We start from the raw sequence: 12,911 nt of genomic DNA, 5'->3' as shown, positions 1-12,911 counted from the left end.
AAGCTTTAACCAGCAAAAGATCATTGGGATAAAAAAGGACAGACCAGAACTACAGCTCTATGACCCAGGTAACTTGACATACATGGTTCAATGACTTTCCATAAATCATAACTGTGAAAATTGATTCCTAGATTCCTATAGCTTCATTCTTCTTTGTCAAATTGTGTCTCTTCTCAAATATTTGGCCAAGTGAACACGGTTCTTTTCTCCTTGCCATGGCAACATCAGGATCAAGGACTGAGCATTAGAAGACTTGGGCTCAACCTGGTCTTGGCTCTGAGATTCACCTGCTCTGTGGTTTTGACAACTCCTTCCACCGCCCTGAGCTTTGTTATGTTGCAAGTGTTGGGTTGGATGATCTCTCTGAGGTCCCGCCTGGCTCTCATGGTGTTGTCACCAGCGACTCTGAGTTACTGTCGTCTGTTTGTTGCTGACACTGCTTCAGGCTGCTCTTCAATTCTCTGGACAGGTGACATCTTAGGCCTTCCTTCTACCTGCCCCTCTAATAAAGCTAGACAGCCGTGCAGATTAGCAAAAGCCAAGCAAATTATTTTGACTGGGAGAGAAATGCTACTCTGCAAAAGGAAGAATTTCAACTTCATAACTTCAGAGTTATGAACCACAGAACTTACCCCAGGATTCCTGAGGCTGTAGATACGCACTGCTGTTGAGGAGGCATCAGTGAGTGATGAAGACTGAGACAGACCAGTGCCAATTTTGCTGGTAGTTTGAAAGTGTTCTGATTATTATTTTTATCTCCTATGACTCATTAAGTCTGCTCAAAAGAGTCCTCCACAAGAGGTGAACTGCAATCATTTTTATTAGCTATTCCACATCTCTTACATTAGCTATATTTCACAATCAGGAGATCAGTGGCTGCAATGAAAGCGATAGTTTGATACAATGAAAAAATAGTGTATTAGGAGTTCTGAGACCTGAATCATGACCCCCAGTTCATCCATTAGCTAGCTACATACACAACTCCAGGTATGATTACCAGTGTGAATTCACTATCTTTCTCTCCTACTTAATTGGCAATTCCTCAGGGTCAGAGGCCTTATCTTATCTATACTCATCTCTTTATCCTGGCTTCTAGCGCCATATCTGTTACGTTGTAGGCATTTAATAAATATGCTGGCTGAATGGACAGAGAGACGGACGGATGAGGGAATAAAGTTATATTCTCTTTAGGACTCAATTTTCTTATCTGTATAATAAGATCTGCCACATAAGGTATTCTGGACAAACCAATGAAATACTATACGTAAAGCTTCCTCCTGCTCTAGATAACCTGAGAAAACCAATCCTTGCTAATGGACTCATGGTTGATAAGAAACCACGTGTTGAGGCGTTAATCCTCCCAGAGGATGTTGGAATCTTTGAACTTTGATCCAAAAGAGTCGTGAAGCTTGGATTTTCACACTCTCAGATTGAAGGAGATATCTGGGGTCAAACATCTCCCACCCCACAGATTACTCTGCAGTGCCCACCACCCTCGACCATCTTATTACTTCCAGATCCTGCATTGTACTTTTATTCAAGTTGATTCTGATTAAGGTGACCATCAAAGGTAAAAATTAAGTAAAAGGGAGGCAGTGGCATAAGAGGGTGGGTCAGTGTACAAGGGGACTTTTGCTGGCAGAAGGACATCCTGACCAAGCTGACTTGGACAGAAAAGAAGCCAAGGTTTTCTGTAACGCAGACTCCCTGGCTGCCTCTCACTGCCCCACCCAGTGTCCGCATCCCCGAGCCCTCCTAGCAGGGCTGGATGAGGTCTCTGCAGAGCCCGGGATGCTCACTGAGTTTGCCCTTCCCCGGCTGGTCCTGCTAAGGGATCACAGAACAGTTCGGATCATTGTGTCAGAATGTGCACTAACGTCATCCCCACTAGAGCTGCCCACTCTTCACTGACTGATGGACTTCTTGTGAGCTTCAAGGGAGCCTGAAACTGGCCACCACAGTTGGCCCCATCTCCCCAAGAGTGGCTCCAGGCTGTGAGAAAAGGGATGAGGGCAATGTCCCTCTTTTAAATATGGGAAGACACAGTGGGTACTGAAGATCTAGCATGTGATGATCTCAGAGGATGTGAATCCACAGTCCCTTCCTGTCTCGGGGGGCTTCTACAGAAAATGATCCTGGCCTGCTGGAGAACATATATACGTTACAGAAGTGACCTCCTCTGGGGTAAGTTCTTTGCAACTGCAACCTAAGCAATTCAGCCATGCTTTAGAAGTCCCTGAATGCCCCTCCCCCTCTCTCCCCAAGGGTGTCTTTGAATATAGATGAAAGTGTTCTACATCATTCTCATTTTTATTGGTGCATAGTTTGTTCACATTTTAAACTATTGATTCATTCTTTCGGTGTTTTCATTCCTTTCAAAGCAACTGTGTGACAGTGCATCATTTTTATGTATTTTGGAGAACGACGAGCGGTATATTTTAGACCAAAGGATTTAGCTGGAAGGAGAAGGGAAGGGCAGGGTGGGGGGACGCGTCATTTCACTGACTTTGTAGACTGGCCAGCTTAGGACATGCAAGTGGCAGTGCAAAGTCGATTTTGAAAGAAACTGCTTCTCATAGGTCTCCTCTGAATTCTTGCAGTGGGCGTTTTGGTTGCCTCTCAACAGTATCCATTCCAACCCCTCCCCCCATTCCTACTGTGAAACACTCAGGGGTTTTGGTTGAATGCACCCAACTCCTGGCTATAAGGGTGGGCCTTGATTGGAGTCATTCGCAGTGAATGACTCAGTGCCGGACAATGAATTCAGGCATTACGTCAATCAGCACATGTCAATCCCTTGGTCATGTCAATTCCAGCACATATGACCGTGGGCAGAAGATCCAAGGTAGTTTAAAAAATAATAATAATAAAATTAACAAAAAGAGGTTGCAGGAGCCTCCTTCTCTCCATCCCTGGAGGAAGCTTTGGTCCCTGTTGCTGCTAGGAGTCATCCTTTCATTCATTCTTCCCTTAGGTCTTGTTTTATTGGTGGTCTGTGTCCCAAGCGCAGCTCAGTTCTAAGTGTTGGGGATACCCGATCTTCAACCTCACAATCCAGTGAAAAAGGTGGAAAGCAAAGAAACGTATAAATACATTGTATATTGTCAAGTGAGAAGGGCTAGGAAGAAAGAAACAAAGCAAGATAAGAAAACAGAAAGTCATGGGGTGTGATACTTAAGTAACTTGAGAGAGATGCAAACAAAGAAACAGAGCTGCTTGGCCTGGGGGGGGTGGGGGGGGTTACCCTGAGCGGAGGAACCCAGGACGGCTGTCCCAGGAGAGGACATTTGGAAAAGTCAGAGAAAATAGGGAAAAGAGACTGAGTATGCAAGACATTTTGAAAATAAATGTTACTTAATGACTGATTCGATTTGGGAGTTTAAAAAGGAAGATCAGGGGGCTTCCCTGGTGGCGCAGTGCTTGAGAGTCCGCCTGCCGATGCAGGGGACACGGGTTCGTGCCCCGGTCCGGGAGGATCCCACATGCCGCGGAGCAGCTGGGCCCGTGAGCCATGGCCGCTGAGCCTGCGCGTCCGGAGCCTGTGCTCCACAGCGGGAGAGACCACAGCAGTGAGAGGCCCGCGTACCGCAAAAAAAAAAAAAAAAAAAAAAAAAACCTAAGGTAGAGTGTGACTCCAGCAGGACAGTGCACGCTGAGGACTAAGAAGAAAAACAACCCGTCAGAGTCTGTGGATCCAGAGAGTGGCTAATGATGAAACTAGAGATTATCATACTAAGTGAAGTAAGCCAGAAAGAGAAAGACAAATACCGTATGACTTCACTTACATGTGGAATCTAAAATATGACACAAATGAACTTATCTATGAAACAGAAGCAGATTCACAGGCATAGAGAACAGACTTGTGGCTGCCAAGGGCTGTGGGGAAGGATGGAGTCAGAGTTTGGGATTAACAGGTGCAAACTATTCTATATAGAATAGATAAACAGCAAGGTCCTACTCTGTAACACAGGGAACTGTATTCAGTATCCTGTAATAAACCATAATGGAAAAGAATATGAAAAAGAATATACATATGTATGACTGAATCACTTTGCTGTACAGCAGAAATTAACACAACATTGTAAGTCAACTATACTTCAATAAGATTTTTTAAAAGAGAGAGAGAGTGGCCAATGGATTCTAGCAGCGGCGGTATCTCACACAGTTTCACACTGTTCTTCCCAAAGCTGTAATTTTCCTATAACCTAAAGTCTTCAGTAAAGTTTCTTCATGGTTACAACCTGTCACTAATAATAACGAACATTTATTGAGGCCTTACAGTGTGCCAGCTGCTCTTCTAAGGGCTCCACAAATTATCAACTCATCCTCAAGGCAACTCTGGAAGGAACTATTATTATCGCCCTCATTTCACAGAGAAAGAAACCGAGGTACAGAAAGGTTATGTCACTAGTTTAAGACCATGCAACCAGCAAGGGTCAGAGCCGGAATTTGAACGCACGAAGTCTGACTGCAGAGCTCATCATCTTAACCATTGTTACTCCCTACATCGTCATTTAGGTTCATGTTAGCCTGGGAAATAAATAAAGGGAGGATCTGCCATGACATTTTGGGGAGGAGCGGACCAGAAATGTTGGCACACCACAGAAAGGTGGAAATGAGCCCAGCGGGAGAAGTCTGGGAGAATCCCAAAGCAAACCTAGGCAATGACGTCAGGAGGATATAAGCAATTTCCGGGAACCTCAGAAGCCTTCGGGAAGGACCCGGCGTTCCTGCAGTACGGTGGAACAGGGACTCTCCCTGGAGAAATTTGCACATGGAAAGGATGAGTTCCACCCCTGTGAACTGTGACGACACAGGCATCGTGCTTTTCACAAGGCTCCCACGCTCAGTGATTGGTTGCTTTGTATTGTTAAGTCTTCCTGCCATTTTCTGATCCTTTTTCTAACATCCCTTGAAGGACAATCCAGCTTTTCACTCAGTTACCACGATTCAGTGCCTATTCATTGTCGATCATTTGCAGGTCAGCAAGATGACTCTGTAATGTATGTATTTATTTGTTTGTTTGTTTGTTTATTTATGGCTGCGTTGGGTCTCCTTTGCTGCGTGCGGGCTTTCTCTAGTTGCGGTGAGCAGGGGCTACTCTTCATTGCGGTGCACAGCCTTCTCATTGCGGTGGCTTCTCTTGTTGTGGAGCACGGGCTCTAGGCACACGGGCTTCCGTAGTTGCGACACGTGGGCTCAGTAGTTGTAGCACATGGGCTTAGTTGCTCCGCGGCATGTGGGATCTCCCTGGACGAGGGCTCGAACCCATGTCCCCTGCACTGGCAGGAGGATTCTTAACCACTGTGCCACCAGGGAAGTCCCACGACGGCTCCTTTTCTATCAGTGTCACTTCTCAGGCATCTTCTCAGCCTCCTACAATGCTTTACATACTGGAAAAGAGTTCTATTTCTCCACAGATAAATCGACTAGGATAAACCAATTTTTTCCCATTAAGAAAAAAGATTCAAGTGAAATATGATTTTTTTAACTTTTTATTTTCTATTGGAGTATAGCTGACTAACAATATTGTGTTCGTTTCAGGAGTACAGCAAAATGATTCAGTTATACATATATGTGTATCTAAGATTCATGTGAAAATGATTTTTCATCAAGGTAACTGAAAGCAGATAGAGGAATAGGAAGTTTGTAGGAGCAGTGAGTGGTCAGTTCAGCAGAGGTGAAAGTGTAGTAGACCCAAACAAATCTGAGGTGGAACGATATGTGGTCGCTTTGTGTCTTTGGAGGAAAAATGCCAATGAGAAACGTAGGTGTGGAAAGTGAAGATAACTGCCTTCCCCCCAACCCAAAAGGAAAATAAGCTGCTGATCAGGCAGGGTGAGTCTACGGTGTGTGGTCAGCCTTATTAGCATATCTTAATTGGGAAGTAGACTGTCATCGCAGGACACATTATAAGTTAAAAACTTGGGAGACAGCATAATTCATTTAAATTCCAAATGCACATCTCCTTTCCTACCTATTTGTTGAACTGTTTCCCTTTTGCTTTTCCTTTTTCTTCCCCTGTTATTTGTCTTTCTCCTTCCATCTACAGCTATACTCTCAATGTCCCTGTTCGCTGTCTTAATCCCTTCTTTTCCACAATTGTATTTGTGATATATTTCCGCAAGTACCAGAATCCACTGCTTCATTTCTCTCCCTTCTCTGTTTTAGATTGCTTTTCGTTTACCTCTACCTCCCGTTACCCGTCCTCATTCATCTTTCTCATTCTCTTCCCCTCTTTCATCATTCTCTCTCCCTCTTTTCCTCTCTACCTGTCTATCACTCATTCACACAACCTCAAGCTGACATAGAACTTAACTTATAATTAAAAAAATTCTCCACTGCTAACAAATTCTACTCACGGAGCTTACGCCCGGGGATTGAGGATTGCATAAGACTGGATGCATCCCACAGCCTGTTGCTCTAAGCTTCAAATGCCTTCTTGACCCTCTCCCACTTCACACAACTGGTGGAGTAGCATCATCCGTTATCTCCTTAGAGCAGGGCTGAGAGGAACGGACCACTGAATATATTTGGCCGAGACGGCATCTCTCTAAAGAAGACAGTGTTAGTCCCCAGAACAGAGGACACGGGCTCCAGGTTTGCAGCCTCATCTGTAACTGCGTTTGCATTGCTCTGCAGTTGGTTAGCTCATAGCAGCAAGTGCTTGGTGGGCCTCCCTGCCCCCTGAACACGGGGGAGAGTCATGAAAGCTATTGAACATGGCTCATATCCAGCCTAGGAGTGGGTATCACCAGTCACTCCAGGACTCAGTAGTACCGCTGGGTGGCGTGTTTGAAAGAGACTTTCAAATAAAGCAGTATAACCACACACCTTGCAACAGGCTGTTTATCTCACAGACCCGATCTGGCTGTGAGAAGAGTGTAATGAGACGTGAAACGTTTGCCAGGAGACACAGAAATGCTGTTGACGGGGGCTTTGGCTTGGTCCTCGTGGGTGGTGGTCTCAATTCCAGAGCCGTGCTCGGGAGCTTGGGTTTGCAGGGAACATGATCTTAATTGTACACTTGTCTTCTGTGTCGTGGATGGAACTGTTGGAATAACTCTTCTATAAGTTTGCACAAGCATGAAAGATCTGACCCAGGGTGGGTCTCCAGGAGCACTTTCTCCTTGTGGTGGGTCTGAGAGTGCCAAGTTCCTGCTAATGCCCTTAAGGAACCTCTGAACCTTGGCCCAAGGATGACTTTCAGGGTCTCCAACAGATTGGCGCTAAATGAAACATTCTGAACAGTCAAGGAGAATCTCCACTTAATTGGCCTTCAAAGTACATAAGATCCAAGATTGGCCTAGGATTATTTAAAAAAAAAACAGAAACAGGGAGAGTGGAAACCTGCTCCAAACCCACCACTCTCCAATTACTCTAAAAAGTACACTTGAGTATTTAGTTGACATGGTTATAAGTCACATAGCTAACTGTTTACAGCATGTCTTGCTTATTAGACCACATGGGACAAGTGGTGTGTAGTATGGTTGGTCCCTTTTCTCATTGGTAGGACATGCCCATGAGAAAGTGTATTTCTCCACCTAGAAATAGAGACAGAACCCCAAATACTGGCTCAGTGGATCCCAGCAGTCTCTCCAGCTGGTTTGGGTCTCCCATTGAGGTTGTGTTGTGTGGACCTGGCCTGATGTCATCTCCGTACAGAACCTGACAGTGGGTTTTCCACACCTAGCCCCCTGCTACTCCCTTCTGAACAAGAAGGGGATCTTGTGTGTAGAAATTATGTATCTCATCAATCAAAGAATGTAGGAAGGCTGTTCTCTGTCCTCTCCAAGACCCAAGAAAAGCAATAGAAGACAATGCACTAGGGGCTTCCCTGGTGGTGCAGTGGTTAAGAATCCGCCTGCCAATGCAGGGGACACGAGTTTGTTTCCTGGCCCGGGAAGATCCCACATGCCGTAAAGCAACTAAGCCTGTGCGTCACAACTACTGAGCCTGCGCTCTAGAGCCCACGAGCCACAATTACCGAAGCCCACGCGCCTAGAGCCCGTGTTCTGCAACAAGAGAAGCCATGACAATGAGAAGCCCATGCACCGCAACGAAGAGTAGCCCCCACTCGCTACAACTAGAGAAAGCCAGCACACAGCAATGAAGACCCAACACAGCCAAAAGTTAAAACTAATAAATTAATTAATTAAAAGAAAAAAAGACAATGCGCTATATGATGCTGGTCTCAGGGTGTAGGAATGTGATCTAGAAAAAAAGTTCCAAGTACGTAACTTCACATTTGATTTTTTTCTAAGATAATTGGCATTTTTCTAGAAAATGTTCGGTTTCATTGGTGTGACTCAGTTGGTGTTCATTGGATGCCTAATTTGTTAGTAATGTTGGAAATCGTATATTTCCAAATTTCGCATGAGAAAACTAAGACAAAATATCATTAAGAGACACACAAAGTGACTCAGGGAAAAGATAAACTTATGTATCTGGTTACTGACTCTCCAGGACTGTGTTGTGTTAATTAGGTGTTCCTGAGTCCTTTGTCTCAAAATTAGTTGAGAGATTATACCATAACGTCAATCTTGTCCATCTCAACTTCTTGTAATATAAAGCTACCTTGGGATCCAAAGCAAAGAAATGTAAAACTCAGTTAAATTTTGGGAAAGATAGAATGTTGCAGGAATACAATTTCCCATACACATGTGATCGATATTCTAATAATATCAACTTTTACATTTGCCTTTTATTTTGGCACATCAGATTCCAGAAGACATTATCCCCAGATCTTCACCTTCATCCTCTCAACAGAGAGAAGGAGATTCAGAAATGATTTTGTGTATCATCCCCCTAAGGAGGCTAGGGCTCACAGGAGCCTAGAGGGGACTGTACTTCCAGTTGGGTGACTCTAAATCCCAGATTGCCCAAGGCACTTCCGACTTCAAACATCCTGTCCCAATATCACCATATGTGCCCTCTTACTTCTTAGAGCAGCCTGGCTGGGCTCCAGATGACACGAATTCCAGTCTGAGTGTTGTCATTCATCTACCCATTCGGCAAGTATGACTGACCTACCACGCACGTGACACTGTGATACGCAAAGCAAACACCATCTCTGCACTAGAGGAACTTAGAAAAGTGGCAAAGACAAGTCTGTAAAAAAATCATACCAATTTTAAGACATAATATAATTGTGGTGGTGGAAATATGAGCAGTGGACTACGGGCACAGTGGATTTCAAGAGAGGGGAGTCAGCTCACGGGAGTCAGCATTTGAGCTGGCTTTGAGGAGTGTGGGATTAACCTGGCAGGTAAACGTGAGGGGAGAGCGTTTCCAACAGCGATAACAGCGTGGAAGTTAATGAAGTAGAGGCATGTTTGGGGGAAAGGTCAAGGTGCCGTACACATAAGCATGTAAAAGGGAGAAAGGGGATGAGTAGAAGAGACAGTCACTGGAAAGGAAGATTGAACCCAGACCTTGAAGTGTCTGGGAAATCAGGCTAAGGAGATGGGACTCTGATCTTCATGCATTAGAGAGTCAATGAGTATCTTTTGAGCAGAGTAATGGCGGGTGACAATCTGAACTTCAAGAAAATAACTGTCTTCTTGAAGGAGGACAATGTGGAAGGGAAATCAATGAGGGTGATTTCTGAAATGGCCACCAGGGGGCACACTTACACTGACAACTTTCCTGGTCCAGAAAAGAAGCAGGCCCAGGAGGGGTGTAAACGCCAAGAACTGGAGCAGAACACAGGTGGGAAGGGGTGAATCTGGGGGAAACTCAGAACTAGAGGCATGGAATGCTTATCATTTTAGGAAACTTGAGATGAATTTGTAATATGGGCAAGAGATAATGGAAAATCACATTTACTGAGTTCCTAATACACACCAGGGACTGTTGCTAATGCTTTCCTGCTCTTTCTAATCTATACCTGACTGCTACATGATGACTATGCATAGTCTCATTTTATAGCCAACAAAACCGTCTGAAAATTTCATTCACTGAGATACTAATTGAGCATCTACTCTATGCCAAGCACTCTTCAAAGCACTTGGGATTTACTGAGTGAACAAGACAACCCCTGCTCTCATGAAGCATATGGGACACGACAGGGAGGAGGTGTCAGAAAGCAAGTGAACAAACGAATGAAGAGATTCAGATAGTGAGAAGTGCTATCAAGATCATAGTCTGGTGGGATGATTGAGTATAACAGGAAGGACTTCTGTAAATGGGTTGATAAATGAAAGCCTCTCTGAGCAGTTGAGTTGAAATCTAAATGATGGGAATGAAACATTCAAGTGAAGACCTTCCAGGAAAAGAGGATTCCAGGCAGGGAGAACAGCCAGGGCAAAAGTCCCCATGGAGGGAATAACCTTGACGTTCTCCTGGGACAGAAAGACCTGAGTAGGCTGGGTGCGATGAAGAAGGGTGGATTGGTAAGAGCTGAACTGGAGATGTGGGTGGTGGCCCAATTCCAAAAGGCCCTGTAGCTATTACAAGGAATTTGAATTTTATTTAACCTTATAGGAAGGGTCCAGGCCGATACTTAACATTTGCAGGGCTTGGGACAAGAGTTTAAAGGGAAGCCCCAGGCTTCCCAAATTTCTCTTCCATTCTGCTCCATCCTGCACCACAAGTGCCTTCCCACACGTGTGTGTGGACACCCTACCCCTCAGGTGTAAGCTCTGCCCTCCCTCCACCCCCAAACAGCCATCCCGTGCTCACCTCTCAAGCAAGGAGTCCAGGTGTCCACCCTTGGGAAGGTAAACCTGGTGGTGGGGCCCCAGAAGGATGCTGAGGTCTCTTTGGGCAGGAAATCCTAGGTCCCTTATATCCAAAGTGTGGTCTAGGAGGGGCCTGAGCTCTAGGCAAGAATGTCCCCTTGGACCCTTGGACTCCCCCCAGAACAGAGCCCTCTAGACTATCAGGACCCAGGACAGGGGCCCTGGTTGTCCAGGTCTAAAGGGATATTACCCAGGTCTGCGTGACTTCAATTACTGGCCTCTTTTCACTAAGCATGTTCGCTATGTTGGTGGGATCTCCCTGGGGACTCAGGTCCAGCGAATCTAACATGTCCAGTTGTCTCATAAGCACAGGTAGTTAAATGGTGGTAAGCTGGACATTCTGGGCCAACACCTAGGTCTTTACTAGCTTCAAACTCCAAGCTGGCAAAAAAAAAAAAAGTCTATGTAGGAACATAGACAGTACTCACCCCAGAATTGTAGGCAGCTTTCAGTTTTATAAGGTTTTCAAACCTCCAGGCAATTCCTTTTTATACCCCACACTATGTACACATAGACATCCTTACTAATTAACGGTATCAGGAATCATCTCCCTAAAAATGACTTAGTAGGGGTCTCCCTCAAACTATCACTTGCCTCCACCCTGACACAGATACTCACCACACAGTAAAGGCTTTTCCTCATCTGTATCCACTACTAGAGTACTAATACCTGCAAAGAGACACGTGAGAGCTCACATCCACTAACGCCTAGTGCGCAGCTGAATGCCAGTGAAGACTGGCTGACCACATGAAGAAGCCAAGACACTTCCGCCTGTCAGGGTGCGTTGCTCTATCACAATGGTCCACAAGAGGCTGGTTCTCAGGGCAAACTTCCTCCACTAAACTTACATCGGGAGTAGAATGTTCTGTGAGAAGTGGGGAGAAGAGTCCCTTTGGACCTACTGGAGAAAGAACAGGTGAGGGAAAGTGTATTCGTTGCCTACGGCTGTGTAACAAACTATCCCAAACCTAGTGGCCTAAAACAGCAATAAATACTAATGATTTCATAGCTTCTGAGGGTCAGGAATCTGGAAGTGGCCTGGCTGGGTGGTGCTGCCTCAAGGTCTTTCATGAGGTTGTGATCCAGACCTTAGCCGGGGCTGCTATCAGGTGAGACTGGGGCTGGGAATCCACTTCTAGAACAGCTCACTCACACGGCTGGCAAGTTGACCCAGGCTGTTTGTGGGAGGACTCGTCACTCTGTGGAGTCTCCACTGGGCTCTTGGAGGGCCCTCGTGACCTGCCATCTGGCCATTAAACTACATAAATCTCCATTTCTGAGTGGAAGGGAAAAAGCACAGCTGGTCCAATGGGACCTCAGGTTGAGTAGAAGAAAAGGTAAATGAAAGCCCTCCCTCCCCACCCCACCAGGACCGCAGCCCTGCCTGCCAATACTTGGGCAAGTTACTTAGCCTGTCTGCCTCTGTTTACTTATGTGAAACACGAAACTCATAGCGGTACCTACTTAGTAGGGTTGTTTTAAGGTTGAAATGGATTGACATTGATGCCTGGCGTATAGTATGTGCTATAGGAGTGTCTGTTATAAATAAATCAATAAATCAGTCAACACATCCATCAATAGATCAGTAATACTGACAGCCTTCCATATTTTTAATCCTGTGTGAGTAATCCTCTAATCTGAGTTACACTGCAAAACTGCCCCTATTTTTTGTCCCCATCAATTTTTTATCTGAAAGTTCCAAGTGGGTGGGGTTGTTGAGGTTGCTATACAGGAACATACAGCATCCAGCTCACAAATAAATGAATAGTGTGATAGTAATAATGTTATTTTTGATGATGATATAATGACTTCCAGAGTCACCAAGAGGACTGACTCCTAGAACGTCGTTCTGAAGGCAGGGTTGCTACACCACATCTGGGTGGACCCTCCTCCAGCTGTGGGAGTGCTATTTTTAACCTTGGGCGGGTAGATGACTAGTTATTTCCAAATGGTGGTTGAGAACACGGTGGCCGTGACCCTTTGGAATTGGGAGGGGGGAGGGGAAACGTACATAGTGAGGAAAACCGTGTCCCCTTTTCTGGCTTTGTCCTTTATCACTGTCCTGCTTGACTCCAGTTTGCTCACGTTGCCTTCTTTCAGGTCAAAAAACATGGAAGAAAAAAAGAAAACAATTTTTTGAATGTGGCATCCATAGTAATGAAAAAGCAC

This window comes from Leucopleurus acutus, assembly GCF_964270905.1.
Source record: "Leucopleurus acutus genome assembly, chromosome: 11".
Taxonomy (NCBI): domain Eukaryota; kingdom Metazoa; phylum Chordata; class Mammalia; order Artiodactyla; family Delphinidae; genus Leucopleurus; species Leucopleurus acutus.
The sequence above is the reverse complement of the archived record's forward strand: the minus strand, read 5'-3'. Positions refer to the sequence as shown.